This window comes from Salvelinus fontinalis, chromosome 11, assembly GCF_029448725.1.
Source record: "Salvelinus fontinalis isolate EN_2023a chromosome 11, ASM2944872v1, whole genome shotgun sequence".
In the NCBI taxonomy this organism is placed as follows: Eukaryota; Metazoa; Chordata; class Actinopteri; order Salmoniformes; family Salmonidae; genus Salvelinus; species Salvelinus fontinalis.
The window spans coordinates 14848097-14862780 of NC_074675.1; the positions used below are offsets into that span (position 1 = coordinate 14848097).

The 14684-nt window shown below is 43.5% G+C and overlaps 1 protein-coding gene across 2 annotated transcripts in view; it reads left to right on the forward strand.

Moving 5' to 3' along the window:
* LOC129865132 (protein kinase C and casein kinase substrate in neurons protein 2-like) overlaps positions 1–14684 on the forward strand; it is a 39613-nt gene that overhangs the window by 2202 nt on the left and 22727 nt on the right. The window lies entirely within an intron of this gene.

Below are 14684 nucleotides of genomic sequence, written 5' to 3' on the forward strand. Positions count from 1 at the left end.
GCAACAGGACATTCAGCATTGCATCCCAATTCCCCACCCTTTTACAAAAGTGTGCACTTACACACTTCCCGTCATGGATTTAAAAGCATTGGAATAGTCAAAGCATTGGCTAGAGGGAGTTTCCACTGTTTAAAACATGAAGGGTGTTCAAGTGCTCACTTTGGGAGAAGGGTGGAGAATTGGGACTCAGCCAGGGGCTTCTAATCAGGGTTCATTTGGGGTTTAGTATATACATGTAGGCTTACTTATACAATGTATGACTGGTCTTGACTCCATTCCACATTTGTGATATGTCCTACTACAGCCCTAAGGCTTGTTCTGGGGCCTTATGTATCAAGGGTCTCAGAGTAGGAGTGCTGATTTGCCTTGCACGAGTCTTGGTACACCCCCTGGACAGGATGCCAGTCTATTGCAGTGCCTTACCCCCAATCTATCTCCTTAATGCTGAGTGCCAAGTGTAGACACATTGGGTCCCATTTTACAGTCTTTGGTATAACTCGATCAAACTACCAACCTTCCAATCTCAAGGCGAACACTCTTACCACAAAGCCACTGAGTTGGTTGGGGAGCGCTGATTTAAGGATCAGTTTAATTCTTAATAAATCATACATGGACAGGGGGAACCTGATCCTAGATCAGCAGCACTCTTACTCGGACCTGGACCTCACTCTGGCGTCTGTGTTCTTCTTTCTTCTCTTTTAACTTCACACCCAAAAGAGAGGAAGTGTTATTTTCCTGGTCAGGCCAAACAGTGTGTAACATCTGTGATTGGGGCCTCCCCTGCTCACATAGTCAGTGAGTCACTGGTAGACAACAAGGAAGTGTCTCCTTTTGAAACAGGGAGACTAATCAGACACAACACCCCTCCAAGGTAACTTGTTGCCATTGTGTGTTGAGGTAGACTACCCTGGATCAGTGTAGGGCTGTGACGATATCAGTATCGTGACATTGTTTCCATGGAAAACATGAAGCAGACCCAACTCTTTGGTCCGTTAACTTGATGTATGTAACATATTGTGTTCTATAACTTGGAAAATAAATGTGACTCTGGATGACAACATAATGATGTTTGTTTCCAACATTACGGCTGTTTTCCTAAAGAAGTCAAATCTGCCTTGTGTTTTGTTTCCTTGCCACAATAGTAATGAGTATCTCGATACTGGTATTGTCCTGGACCTATATCAGTGTTTGTTTTTCATCTTATAATGGAGTAGGTTAGCGCAAACTAGGGTGACTGATCAGAAATCAGAGTTTTTAATGGCAGAATGGGCAGGGGAGATGTGTGATTATGTCAAATTCTTATCGATGCCCTGCATTGTGTTGTTGCTGTCTGGTGTGTGAACTTCGTTTCAGGGACAGGAGCAGACAACAGAGTGGTGAACACACACTCCCGTCTCTAAATACACACCACTCTCATTGTGTGAGAGGTGCTTATTTATAAGGGCATGATTGTGAGATCTGTCTGGGGCTGTGTTTGAGAACTTACACACAGTCTCACACACACACACGCACCTTGCTCGAGGACAGACATGCTTGTGCCTGTCAGCAGACATGCTTGTGCATGACATGCTTGTGCCTGTCAGCAGACATGCTTGTGGATGACATGCTTGTGAGCTTCGCTTTATTCCCCTGCAGTGGAGTTATGAACAGATCAACATCCTAACATGTGTACCCCACTGTCCCTGTCTCCTGTCTCTTTTATCGATTTCTATTAGAGCACTGTCTGTCTCTCTGGGGCTGCTAAAGAGTACAGACCTGACGCTATGAATAGTGGGATGGACAGGGTCTGTTTGCCAGGATTGTGTGGCTGAGTTCAGACCTGTAACCAGTAGTACAATGCCCTGAGCCCAGAGTTGCCTAAGAGCATTCCAGCACTGTCCGTCTACCGCAAACGGCTATCTGTGGAGAGTAGTCAGCTTCAGAAATAGAATAGAAAAGAATTGATGCCCACTCATAGACGGTAGGCTATGTTTAGCCGTCCACCCATGTCATTTAGCCAACATTGAGGATCCTCTCTATTTAGAAGAGTCTACCAGTCATCTCCCACATCACCTTGTTACTAACTCTCTCGCTCGCTCTCACTTATCTTATTCCCTTGTTCTCTTTTGTTATTTTTTCCACGTTCTTTCTCTCTTTTTATTCTCATTCAGTTTCACTCTATTTCCCACATTCTCTCTCTCAATTACCCCTCTCTTTCTCTCTCTCTCAATTACCCCTCTCTGTCTCTCTCTCTCAATTACCCCTCTCTGTCTCTCTCTCTCAATTACCCCTCTCTGTCTCTCTCTCTCAATTACCCCTCTCTGTCTCTCTCTCTCAATTACCCCTCTCTCTCTCTCAATTACCCCTCTCTCTCAATTACCCCTCTCTGTCTCTCTCTCTCTCAATTACCCCTCTCTGTCTCTCTCTGTCTCTGTGGTAAAGGTCAGTGGAGTCTCATGTCATGCATCTGTTCTGGGTGCAGCAGGGCTGTAGTGTGTCATGACTCAGGCCCCTCCAGTCTCAGGCTCCTCAGTGCTGCTGTTCACTGGTCATGTGCATTCAATTACTGCCTGGGTGACCCATCTCTGTCTCACTGACTCTGGGAACCTGTATTTCTATGTGCAGCTGACAGGTGTCCAATCCGAGGGGGCCCTTGTATCCCTTGATGTTGGTTCATATAACCCCAGCCGGTCCAGTTCTGGAGCTAGTGGGAGTCTGTGTTTTCTCAACACGCCAGGAGACACGCACACAGCATACTATGCCTATACCCCACATAGCCTAATGCATTGCTGCCTATACCCCACATAGCCTAATGCATTGCTGCCTATACCCCACATAGCCTAATGCATTGCTGCCTATACCCCACATAGCCTAATGCATTGCTGCCTATACCCCACATAGCCTAATGCATTGCTGCCTATACCCCACATAGCCTAATGCATTGCTGCCTATACCCCACATAGCCTAATGCATTGCTGCCTATACCCCACATAGCCTAATGCATTGCCCACTGTAGACAGTATGCAGTCTATGTCTATGCTCTACGCAGACCTAGATTTGTTCAGTTTATCAGAGGCTATTGGACAATGTTGGAACTTAATGTCTCTGCTGCTGGCATTTGCAGAATTGCACCATGCTTGGTACACCTGGACTATAATTGTAGTAATATCTGAAAATGAAATGACTGTTTGATCACATCACATGTAAGCCTAGTTCCCTATTTCCTTCATCAAGAATTGAAACTTGAGCAGTTGTCCGTTTGGCGCGACGTCTTATCTGTGGCCTCGTTTGCAGGTGTTTGAAGACCACCACCCCTAATTCTATTCTTAGGAGGATACACACACACAGAGAGAGACACACGCACATCCTATACCCTTTACAGACAGACTTTACTGTATGTTGCCTATAAAAAATAGACATGTTTTTTAGAGCCTGATACATTCTTGCCGGGATAAACCTTTTATATCTCCTGTGCACATGCCGGCAAGTTTAGGAGTGGCAGTAGACATGGGCCGATGTGGGTGGACGTCTATTTGAATAAATCCATTGAATATACACCATTACAAACTACACTGGATTTAGGTTACATTATTGCGTGGTAAATGTTTCTGATCAGTGATAGATGAGCTATACCACCTCCAATTATTTTCCCAGCCAGAGAATAAACCATATATAGCATACAGAGGGAGATTCAATGATACAAAATCACATTGATTGATTAAGACAAGTCACAGGCTTTAGGTCTGGAGTTGGCCTAGGTTACTAAGCAACTGAAAATGAAGAGCAAAACAGTCTGCTTGTTAAGCTACATAACATGCTGACAAAATGTTCTAATCAGCGATAATAAATGAGCCAACTAGACAAGATCATCATGAGCAGCACTCCCCTCAATTTAGCATTTCACCAGCCTAGTTGTTGCCTAACTAATATCCAAACGGAGATTCAGTGAAAAGAAAATCAGACATTGATGGATTCTATCAATACAAGTCCTCACGCTTGTCTCAAAGCAGGGTAAAGGGCTATTGCTTCAAATGTATTGTAAAAATAGGATGGCTGTGGGAGTATCATTAAGCAACAATTTGATGCCTTCAATTGCACTAGCCTATTTTATTCCAATATTTTCGTCATTCAGTAATATTTATTCCCACAGTAATTCTTTATGGATCCATCCAGTCGTGGTTAAGAAACAGTGCATGCGGTGGGCTATGTGAAGAGATGGGTGAAGTGACATGCCTCAAAGTTTAGAACTGGCAGGAGGATAGAAGTAAAGGGCGCTGCCTAGCAACCATCAAGAGCTTAGGAGCGTAGTGCGTGCCAATGCTGCCTCAGCATTACGGCTACATTTCATACTAAGCCGTAGGCAGACCTTTACCTTAATCATGTCTAGGTCGGTTGGCAGAAATAAAAGTAGAGGCTTTGTCGCCGGCAATGCCTTTCATATACAGTGGGGCAAAAAAGTGTTTAGTCAGCCACCAATTGTGCAAGTTCTCCCACTTAAAAAGATGAGAGAGGCCTGTAATTTTCATCATAGGTACACTTCAACTATGACAGGCAAAATGAGAAAAAAAAATCCAGAAAATCACATTGTAGGATTTTTAATGAATTTATTTGCAAATTATTGTGGAAAATAAGTATTTGGTCACCTACAAACAAGCAAGATTTCTGGCTCTCACAGACCTGTAACTTCTTCTTTAAGAGGCTCCTCTGTCCTCCACTCGTTACCTGTATTAATGGCACCTGTTTGAACTTGTTATCAGTATAAAAGACACCTGTCCACAACCTCAAACAGTCACACTCCAAACTCCACTATGGCCAATACCAAAGAGCTGTCAAAGGACACCAGAAACAAAATTGTAGACCTGCACCAGGCTGGGAAGACTGAATCTGCAATAGGTAAGCAGCTTGGTTTGAAGAAATCAACTGTGGGAGCAATTATTAGGAAATGGAAGACATACAAGACCACTGATAATCTCCCTCAATCTGGGGCTCCACGCAAGATCTCACCCCGTGGGGTCAAAATGATCACAAGAACGGTGAGCAAAAATCCCAGAACCACACGGGGGGACATAGTGAATGACCTGCAGAGAGCTGGGACCAAAGTAACAAAGCCTACCATCAGTAACACACTATGCCGCCAGGGACTCAAATCCTGCAGTGCAAGACGTGTCCCCCTGCTTAAGCCAGTACATGTCCAGGCCCGTCTGAAGTTTCTAGAGAGCATTTGGATGATCCAGAAGAAGATTGGGAGACTGTCATATGGTCAGATGAAACCAAAATAGAACTTTTTGGTAAAAACTCAACTCGTCGTGTTTGGAGGACAAAGAATGCTGAGTTGCATCCAAAGAACACCATACCTACTGTGAAGCATGGGGGTGGAAACGTCATGCTTTGGGGCTGTTTTTCTGCAAAGGGACCAGGACGATCCGTGTAAAGGAAAGAATGAATGGGGCCATGTATCGTGAGATTTTGAGTGAAAACCTCCTTCCATCAGCAAGGGCATTAAAGATGAAACGTGGCTGGGTCTTTCAGCATGACAATGATCCCAAACACACCGCCCGGGCAACGGAGTGGCTTCGTAAGAAGCATTTCAAGGTCCTGGAGTGGCCTAGCCAGTCTCCAGATCTCAACCCCATAGAAAATCTTTGGAGGGAGTTGAAAGTCCGTGTTGCCCAGCAACAGCCCCAAAACATCACTGCTCTAGAGGAGATCTGCATGGAGGAATGGGCCAAAATACCAGCAACAGTGTGTGAAAACCTTGTGAAGACTTACAGAAAACATTTGACCTCTGTCATTGCCAACAAAGGGTATATAACAAAGTATTGAGAGAAACTTTTGTTATTGACCAAATACTTATTTTCCACCATAATTTGCAAATAAATTCATTAAAAATCCTACAATGTGATTTTCTGGATTTTTTTCTTCTCATTTTGTCTGTCATAGTTGAAGTGTACCTATGATGAAAATTACAGGCCTCTCATCTTTTTAAGTGGGAGAACTTGCACAATTGGTGGCTGACAATACTTTTTTGCCCCACTGTATATGAAAAGTCGGCAAAAAGTTGGCGGGAAAACGTCTTGGTTTGAAAGGTGAACTAGATAGCTTCTTCTTTCTGTTCCTCTTTTTGTTTTTCCCCTCCCTCTGTTTTGTATTTTGTGGCCGGTGTGTGTATGCCTAGTGGACTGCAGACTCTGCCAGGAACAACACTAGGGGCCTAATTCCATTTTTCCTCCTCTCTGAAGTGTGCTCTCTCCCCTTGAAGGATTCAAATGAATGAATTGCTTCCATGGTCATGCAATAGCTTTTATAGTTCTTCTGTTAAAAACATTTCAATTTGGCTCAATCCTTGTAGGCAAATTTCCTTGAGTGTAAGGGGTCATTCATAACAGAGGACAAAACAGAAAAAATGGCTGCTCCAACTGCAGTTCCTCACAATAAAATGAGAGCTCTTAATAAAGTTTAAAAGTGAAGATGTCCTCTAGCCCACACTTGAACCAATTCATTGTTTTTCAATCTTTCGGTCCGTAAATGTAACGGGGAGTGAAAACTTGTACATTATTAGGATCCCCATTAGCTGTTGCACATGCAGCAGCTACTATTCCTGGAGTCCACATAAAATATGCATGACAGAGTACAGAAATAACAGCTATAGACAAGAACAACATAAGTTATTACATTAACATAAAAAGTAATATTGTCAAGGCAGCAAGAGACAAAAAAACAATACTACTATTTCCTCACTTCTTACTACAGTGCATTTGAAAAGCATTCAGACCCTTTTCCACATTTTGTTACGTTAGACTTTTAAAATTGATTACATTATTTTTAAACAATACCCCATAATGACAAAGCGAAAACGGGTTTGATTTTTTTGTGCAAAATTATTCAAAATAAAAGAACACCTTATTTACATGAGTATTCAGACCCTTTGCTACGAGACTCGAAATTGAGGTGCATCCTGCTTCCATTGATCATCCTTGAGATGTTTCTACAACTTGATTGGAGTCCACCTGTGGTAAATTCAATTGATTGGACATGATTTGTAAAGGCACACACCTGTCTAAATAAGGTCCCACAGGTGACAGTGCATGTCAGAGCAAAAACCAAGCCATGAGGTCGAAGGAATTGTCCGTAGAGCTCCGAGACAGGATTGTGTCGATGCACAGATCTGGGGAAGGGTACCAAAAAATGTCTGCAGCATTTGAAGGTCCCCAAGAACACAGTGGCCTCCATAAATGGAAGAAGTTTGGAACCACCAAGACTCTTCCTAGATCTGGCCGCCCGGCCAAACTGAGCAATCGGGGGAGAAGGGCCTTGGTCAGGGAGGTGACCAAGAACCTGATGGTCACTCAGACAGAGCTTTGGAGTTCCTCTGTGGAGATGGGAGAACCTTCCAGAGGGTCAACCATCTCTGCAGCACGCAACCAATCAGGCCTTTAGACATTAGAACTCTCAAACCATGACAAACAAGATTATTTGGTCTGATGAAACCAAGATGGAACTTTTTGGCCTGAATGCCAAGCATCACATCTGGAGGAAACCAGACAATGCTTATCACCTGGCCAATACCATCCCTACGGGGAAACATGGTGGTAGCAGCATCATGCTGTGGAGATGTTTTTCAGCGGCAGGGACTGGGAGATTTGTCAGGATTGAGGGAAAGATGAATGGAGCAAAGTACAGAGAGATCCTTGATGAAAACCTGCTCCAGACTGGGCCAAAGGTTCACCTTCCTACAGGACAACAACCCTCACAACCCTCGCACAAAGCCAAGACAACGCAGCGGTGGCTTTGGGACAAGTCTCTGAATGTCCTTGAGTGGCCCAGCCAGAGCCTGAACTTGAACCCGATCTCTGGAGAGACCTGAAAATACATGTGCAGCGACACTCCCCATAAACACAACATGCAACAATTTCAAAGATTTTGTATTTATTATCTGGTGTGATCACCCAGAATCTCAACCGTGCTCAATGGGTGAGTATGTCTGGTGAGTATGCAGGCCATGGAAGAACTGGGACATTTTCAGCTTCCAGGATTGTGTACAGATCCTTGTGACATGGGCCCATGCATTATCATGCTGAAACATGAGGTGATGGCAGCGGATGAATGGCATGACAATGGGCCATCAGGATATCGTCATTGTACCAACATTTTGGAGAAATAAGCTTTTTGTGCATATGGAACATTTCTGGGATCTTTTATTTCAGCTCGTGAAACATGGGATCAACACTTTTTACATGTAGCGTTTTATATTTTTGTTCAGGCTCTGGTCTTGTCCATCTTGATTACTGTCTGGTGCTATGGTCAGGTTGCAGCAAAGAAAAGACCTAGCAAAGCTGCAGCTGGCTCAAAACAGAGCAGCACGCCTTGGCCTTAACTAAAAACAGAACAAATATCAACAACATGCATGATGATTTTTCCTGGTTGAAGAGAGATTGACTACTTCTCTCTTCTAGTCATTTTTAATAAACATTTGTTTAGAAAATTCCTAACCACTTGTTTGATCTTTTTGCATACACTTCAGATAGTGGAATATGTGTATTGGTTAGGGTCAGAGGATATGTCTATGGGTTTCTTCACGGCACCCAAACCAAAAACGTATTTAATGCATCGATCAGTTATAGCGCAATGTCATCAGGGAATGCTCTGCCACCAGGAGATTGTTCAGGCAAATAGCAACTTTAGTAATAATACATCTCTCCAAAGCCCCCCCCCCCTCCCCCAAAAAATGAAATGGAGATTGATTGTCTCTCTATTTCAGGGATCACCAACTTTTTTCTTTTTCTTGAGTGGATAGATATTATTTGTAACATAATTACAAATAATTTGTAGACTGCAAATTGACTGCAAGAAGCCCAAACGGATCTAACATTGAACTAGAACATAATTTTGACATTTGTATACCATCACATCACAGGTGTTTCTCTATTATGCGTAGGAATACTTGGAAACAGATTTCCAAAATTAAAATCACTTGGAGATGATTTTCTGCTGTTTTTACTCTTTTATGTCCAACAATGAAAATTGATATTTATTTGTTTTTGCTCAAAAATGTTTGGGGCAAATAAAACCACCCCTTGTGCCAAATTCAGTCCGTGGGCCGCCAGTTGGGGAACCCTACTCCATTTAGTTAATTTAGTTTAGTAAAATAAAATATATATTTTATTGTTTCTCAGTACCTCTCCTCTTTCTAAAGATCTAATTTAACCCCTTACACTTGTGGAATTTGGCCTATGTGGATAGGGATGAATTGAAATGTTTTTAACAGAAGAACTCTAAAATCATACACATGAACATGGAAGCAATTGAAAGAACACTTTGGAGATTATGGGGACTTTATCAGACCAAAGTTGAGGACACGACATTTCACCTGACACAAGACTGAAGCCAAACTTTACACTGTTGATTTTATGTGCATTTTACATTTTATGCTACTTCTCACAGCATTTGTTAACAAAATCTGAAAATACTCTGGATACATTCAGTAACATAAGAATATTCATTGACATTTTGGAGTAGGTGCAAGATAAGAAAAAACGATTAAGGGTTGAGTTAGATGTTTAACTGGTGTCGCTAAGTTGCCACACACCTCTCCAAGCTATGCACAGTTCCTATGTAATTTCAGTGCACTTTTACTGAAAGAGCCTTATAGAGCCTTATATGCTTTTTTTTTTTTTTTAGCTCTCCCAGCTTTGCGATTGAGGAACTGAAGCAAGCGCTCTTGCAGTTGTTTGTTTGGAACACAGCCATGCGTCCCCACCGTCACACAATTACTGTTTACACAATCCAGAAACATTCCATTTTAAATCGCAATCTGGGTCAGTTTGGCATCATTTGAAAGCTTATTCTACTGCCAACACGGTTAGCTAAGTTATAAAATATGATCTTAGTGTTAGGCTTTCAAAAGGCACTAAAGTGTAATTTTGGAGTCATGAGTGGATTCATGTGCGTGCTCCACGCCTAATTTTCTTCTAAAATATGACACAGGCTCGTTGTGTTCAGGACAACCCAGGGTATAACGCATGTCATCCTGTAACTGGATCAAACACAGGCTCGTTGTGTTCAGGACAACCCAGGGTATAACGCATGTCATCCTGTAACTGGATCAAACACAGGCTCTTTGTGTTCAGGACAACCCAGGGTATAACGCGTGTCATCCTGTAACTGTGGATCAAACACAGGCTCTTTGTGTTCAGGACAACCCAGGGTATAACGCATGTCATCCTGTAACTGGATCAAACACAGGCTCTTTGTGTTCAGGACAACCCAGGGTATAACGCATGTCATCCTGTAACTGTGGATCAAACACAGGCTCGTTGTGTTCAGGACAACCCAGGGTATAACGCATGTCATCCTGTAACTGTGGATCAAACACAGGCTCGTTGTGTTCAGGACAACCCAGGGTATAACGCATGTCATCCTGTAACTGTGGATCAAACACAGGCTCTTTGTGTTCAGGACAACCCAGGGTATAACGCATGTCATCCTGTAACTGTGGATCAAACACAGGCTCGTTGTGTTCAGGACAACCCAGGGTATAACGCATGTCATCCTGTAACTGTGGATCAAACACAGGCTCGTTGTGTTCAGGACAACCCAGGGTATAACGCATGTCATCCTGTAACTGTGGATCCAATATAGCGATCATAAACGTTGACACTGTACATTCCATGAGTTTGTGCACATTTGGACTGGTTTTTATTATAGTCCTCAACGTCACATCTTTCAGAACACATCGACTCCTCTCGTTTTACAGCATTTCCCTCACTCAGACAATAACATGTGCAAATATATCCTAGTTAGCAGGAGGGATGGGGGCATATTCTTGTCACGAGCAGCGCTCAAGTTTGTAGCGGCTATCAGTCAAAAACCCATACAACGCTGTGAACCTGAGCTCTGACATGTTACTGTAACAGTCACTGGGTTCCAATGTAGGTGCTTAATGAAAACATCTGCCAATTTAAACCCATATAAGGGATTATTGGCTGTGAGTGGAAAGAGCTACACGTGTGTGTCTTGTGAGTGTGCATAGAGTCAGTGTAGATAGTCAGGGTAACCAGGAATTATTTAGCAGTTTTAACGCTTGGGGGGTAGAAGCTGTCTTGGAGCCTGTTGGTCCGTCCGATAACCGATGCTCTGGCACTGTTTGCCGGACGGTAGGAGAGTGAACACTCTATGGCTTTAGTGGCTGAACTCTTTGTCCATTTTTCGGGCCTTCCTCTGACATTGCCTGATATAGAGGTCCTGGATGGCAGGGAGCTCAGCCTCAGTGATTTACTGGGCTGTCCACACCACTCTCTCGCGCTTTGCGGTCGAGGGTGTTGCAGCCAGTCAAGATGCTCTCTATGGTGCAGCTGTAGAACATCCATGTCAAGTCTTTTCAGCCTCCTGAGGTGGAAGAGGTGCTGTCGTGACCTCTTCACGACTGTGGGGGTGTGTGTGGACTATGTTAAGTCCTTTGTGATCTGGATGCCATGAACACATCTGACCATGATAACTGACCATCCAATATTTATCCTAGAGTTCAGCTTCTTCAACTTGCTCAATTGTCATACCCTTTATACACAACTCCAGTTGAGGTTTAGGTTTTGGAGAATGTTATGAACCAAATACAATCCTTTTAGTTTTAGATATACTTAAGACCAGTTTATTGTTAATCACCCATTCTGATACTGACACTCCTTGTTATAAGAGTCTGTGAGCTCACTGGCATTGGGTGCTGACATGTAGAGTGTGGAATCATCAGCATACATAGTAAATCTAGCTTCTTGTAAGACAAGTTGCAACTCATTTGTAGAAATAAAGAGTAACGGCCCAAGGCAACTGCCCTGCGGGACACCGCACTGATGTTAGAGAAGCTTCCAAGCTCAATTAAATAAGTACTTTTCCAACCACGTGATGGCAGGTGATGTAAAGCCATAACAAGTGTGTTTTTTCAATAATAATGTATGATCAATAACATCAAAGACTGCACTGAAATCTAACAAAATAGCTCCAACTATCATCTTATTATACATTTATTTTATCCAATCAGTCATCTGAGTCAGTACAGTACAAGTTGAGTGCCCTTCTCTATATCCATGCTGAATTAGTATTTAACTTGTTCTCTGAAAAATAGCCTTGTATTTGTTCAAACACAATTATCTCCATCAGTTTACTAAGAACAGGCTGTTAACTGATTGGGTGGTTGTTAGAGCCAGCAAAGGGTGCTTTACTATTTTAGGCAGTGGAATTAGTTTAGCGTCCTTCCATGGCTGTGGGCACACTCCTTTTTAGGGTTTGGTTAAACATATAGCAACCAAGTGCAGACTTTGGAGAGAATTTGGAAAGACTGAATTAGGCCTCTGTGTCTAAACCTTAACCACTAGGCTACCTGGCACCCTATACAGAGTTCTCTTCTGTTAGGAAGTCTGTTGTTGTAGCCACTACCCAGCTCTTAGTTTCTATTAGGTTAGTTAGCGGTATAGTAGCAGTATAGAAATGTAGACTGTTTGCTCAATGAAAGGGTTTGCTCCATTTGTATGCTCCATGAAAGGTGTCGAATCGATACAATAATATGCTTTATAGAAGCCACTGAACAGGCACTGATCAGACATTGTGTGAATGGATCCACCAGGTCCACAAACAGTGCTCTGTTTATTTTTTATAAAGTTACAAACGGGATTAGCTCAGCTGTAGAATGTTGTGGTCCATTCCATGCCCTGCTGTGTTCCATGGTTGTCATGGCAGCGATTGGTGAGTGATGGACAGCAGCAGCTGAGAGAGGGCAGGAGGGAGAGAGAGCACAGGAAGATCTACGATTCCTCTGGTGGCCCTTTTTCTGGTGTGTGTTCAATTCAAACAACTTTTATTTCCTGGGAGGGAGTTTCATATGTGGTAATGAATGGTACGTACAAGACACATAACACAAACATGTAGGGTACAGTATAAAGGATTAGCAGCATTCTATGCAATCTCTGTGTGTACACACATCAAAACTTCAGATTTAAGGAGTTTGATGGATTTGAATGGGAGAGCTCTATATGAGCTTAGTCCATAATTACTGTGTCATCCGAATACTTAATGATCATCATCTCTGGGTCTGAGCTCCTACAGTCCTCTGTGTACAGGGTGAATAAAACAGGCCAGATGACACAGCCTTGCGGTGATCTTGTACAGATGGTTCTGGAAGAGCTGCAGTGACCATTGAATCTGACCAGCCGTTCTCTATTTGTCAGGAAGGAGAGGACCCAGAAAATCGACATTCATGTTCTGGAACTTTTGAACCATTAAGTGAGGCTGGACTGTATCAAAGGCACTAGAGAAATGCACAAATACCATCCTGACGTATGTCTTGGGCTTCTCCAGGTGGTTGTGGGCACAGTGCAGTAGGGACAGAACTGCATCATCAACACCCCTGTGCCGCTTGTAAGCAAACTGGAGAGGCTCTGTAGAACAGCATACCTCCTTTTGTAGAATCAGCCTTTCCAAGCTCTTCGTCACCAGATGTTGAAGCTACAGGGCGGTAGTCATTGTTGCAGGAGTGGTTGCTCTTTTTAGTTACTGGGCATATGGTGGACGATTTCCATATTGCTGGGATGGAGTGTTCTGCCAGAGAGCGAGGAAAAGCTCACAGAAAACACCTGACAGTTGATATGGTAACCCTTTAGTAGGAGACCACTAATGTTGTCTGGCCCAGGGACTTATGGTAACACTTTAGCAGGGTTATGCCACTAAATACAGATTCCACATCTTCTGATTTGCAGTTCAATATTTGTTAGTGTGGGACATGTTAGATAGGTCAGAGATAGTCTCCTTCCTTTCCATTGCAAAGTCATGTTGGTCATCAACCTCTCTCTGTCGATGGAACTCCTGACCTCACACGATCATTACCCTGACAGTACTTGAATATGAGCAGCACTGAAATCAGTGCAGTCTGTTGCCTATCTAGCCGCGTGTGTGTGTGTGTGTGTGTGTGTGTGTGTGTGTGTGTGTGTGTGTGTGTGTGTGTGTGCGTGCGTGCGCATGCTAGAAAAGCACAACAGAGAGCATGTGTTGGTTGAGTGTTGTGAAAGACACTCTTGTCTGTGGTCCCCCCTCCTCCCTCCAGCCACAACAACCCTCTCTCTGTCCTCCAGCCCTAGCTGTGGTTTGGAGGACATGGGCCACTGACCGCCAGGAAACACACACTATCTTACACACAATCATGAAGAGATGGCGAGAGGATCAGGGGCCTACTTGGAAGCTGAAGATAGACCAGATGATGGAGAGAGCAGCGATTGAGAGAAAGCAGACAGAGGGGGGTAGAGAAGGAGGATAGAGAGAGAAAGCAGACAGAGGGGTAGAGAAGGAGGATGGAGAGAGAAAGCAGACAGAGGGGGGTAGAGGAGGATGAAGGAGGAGAGGAACAGAGGTCTTTCTGTCAGTGGAGTTCCGCTCCCATGTCACTCGGTAAACGGAAGCTCCCCACTGTGTGTGCTAAAACGACAGATAAGACACACACACACTAGGCCCTCTGTGCCACCCTGCACAGAGCTGTGTGTTGTTTTTTTCAGGCTGTAAGGTTTTTGAAATGGGTGAAGACACTCACCTGCTGTTTAAATTCACACCAGATTGCACACACTCCTATCTGTCTCGCTCCTTTGCCCCTCTTGTTAATTCTTTCTCTCTCAGATCATATCTTTGGCCGTGGTCCCAGTTCACCATTTCTCAGGAGTGTCACAGTGACA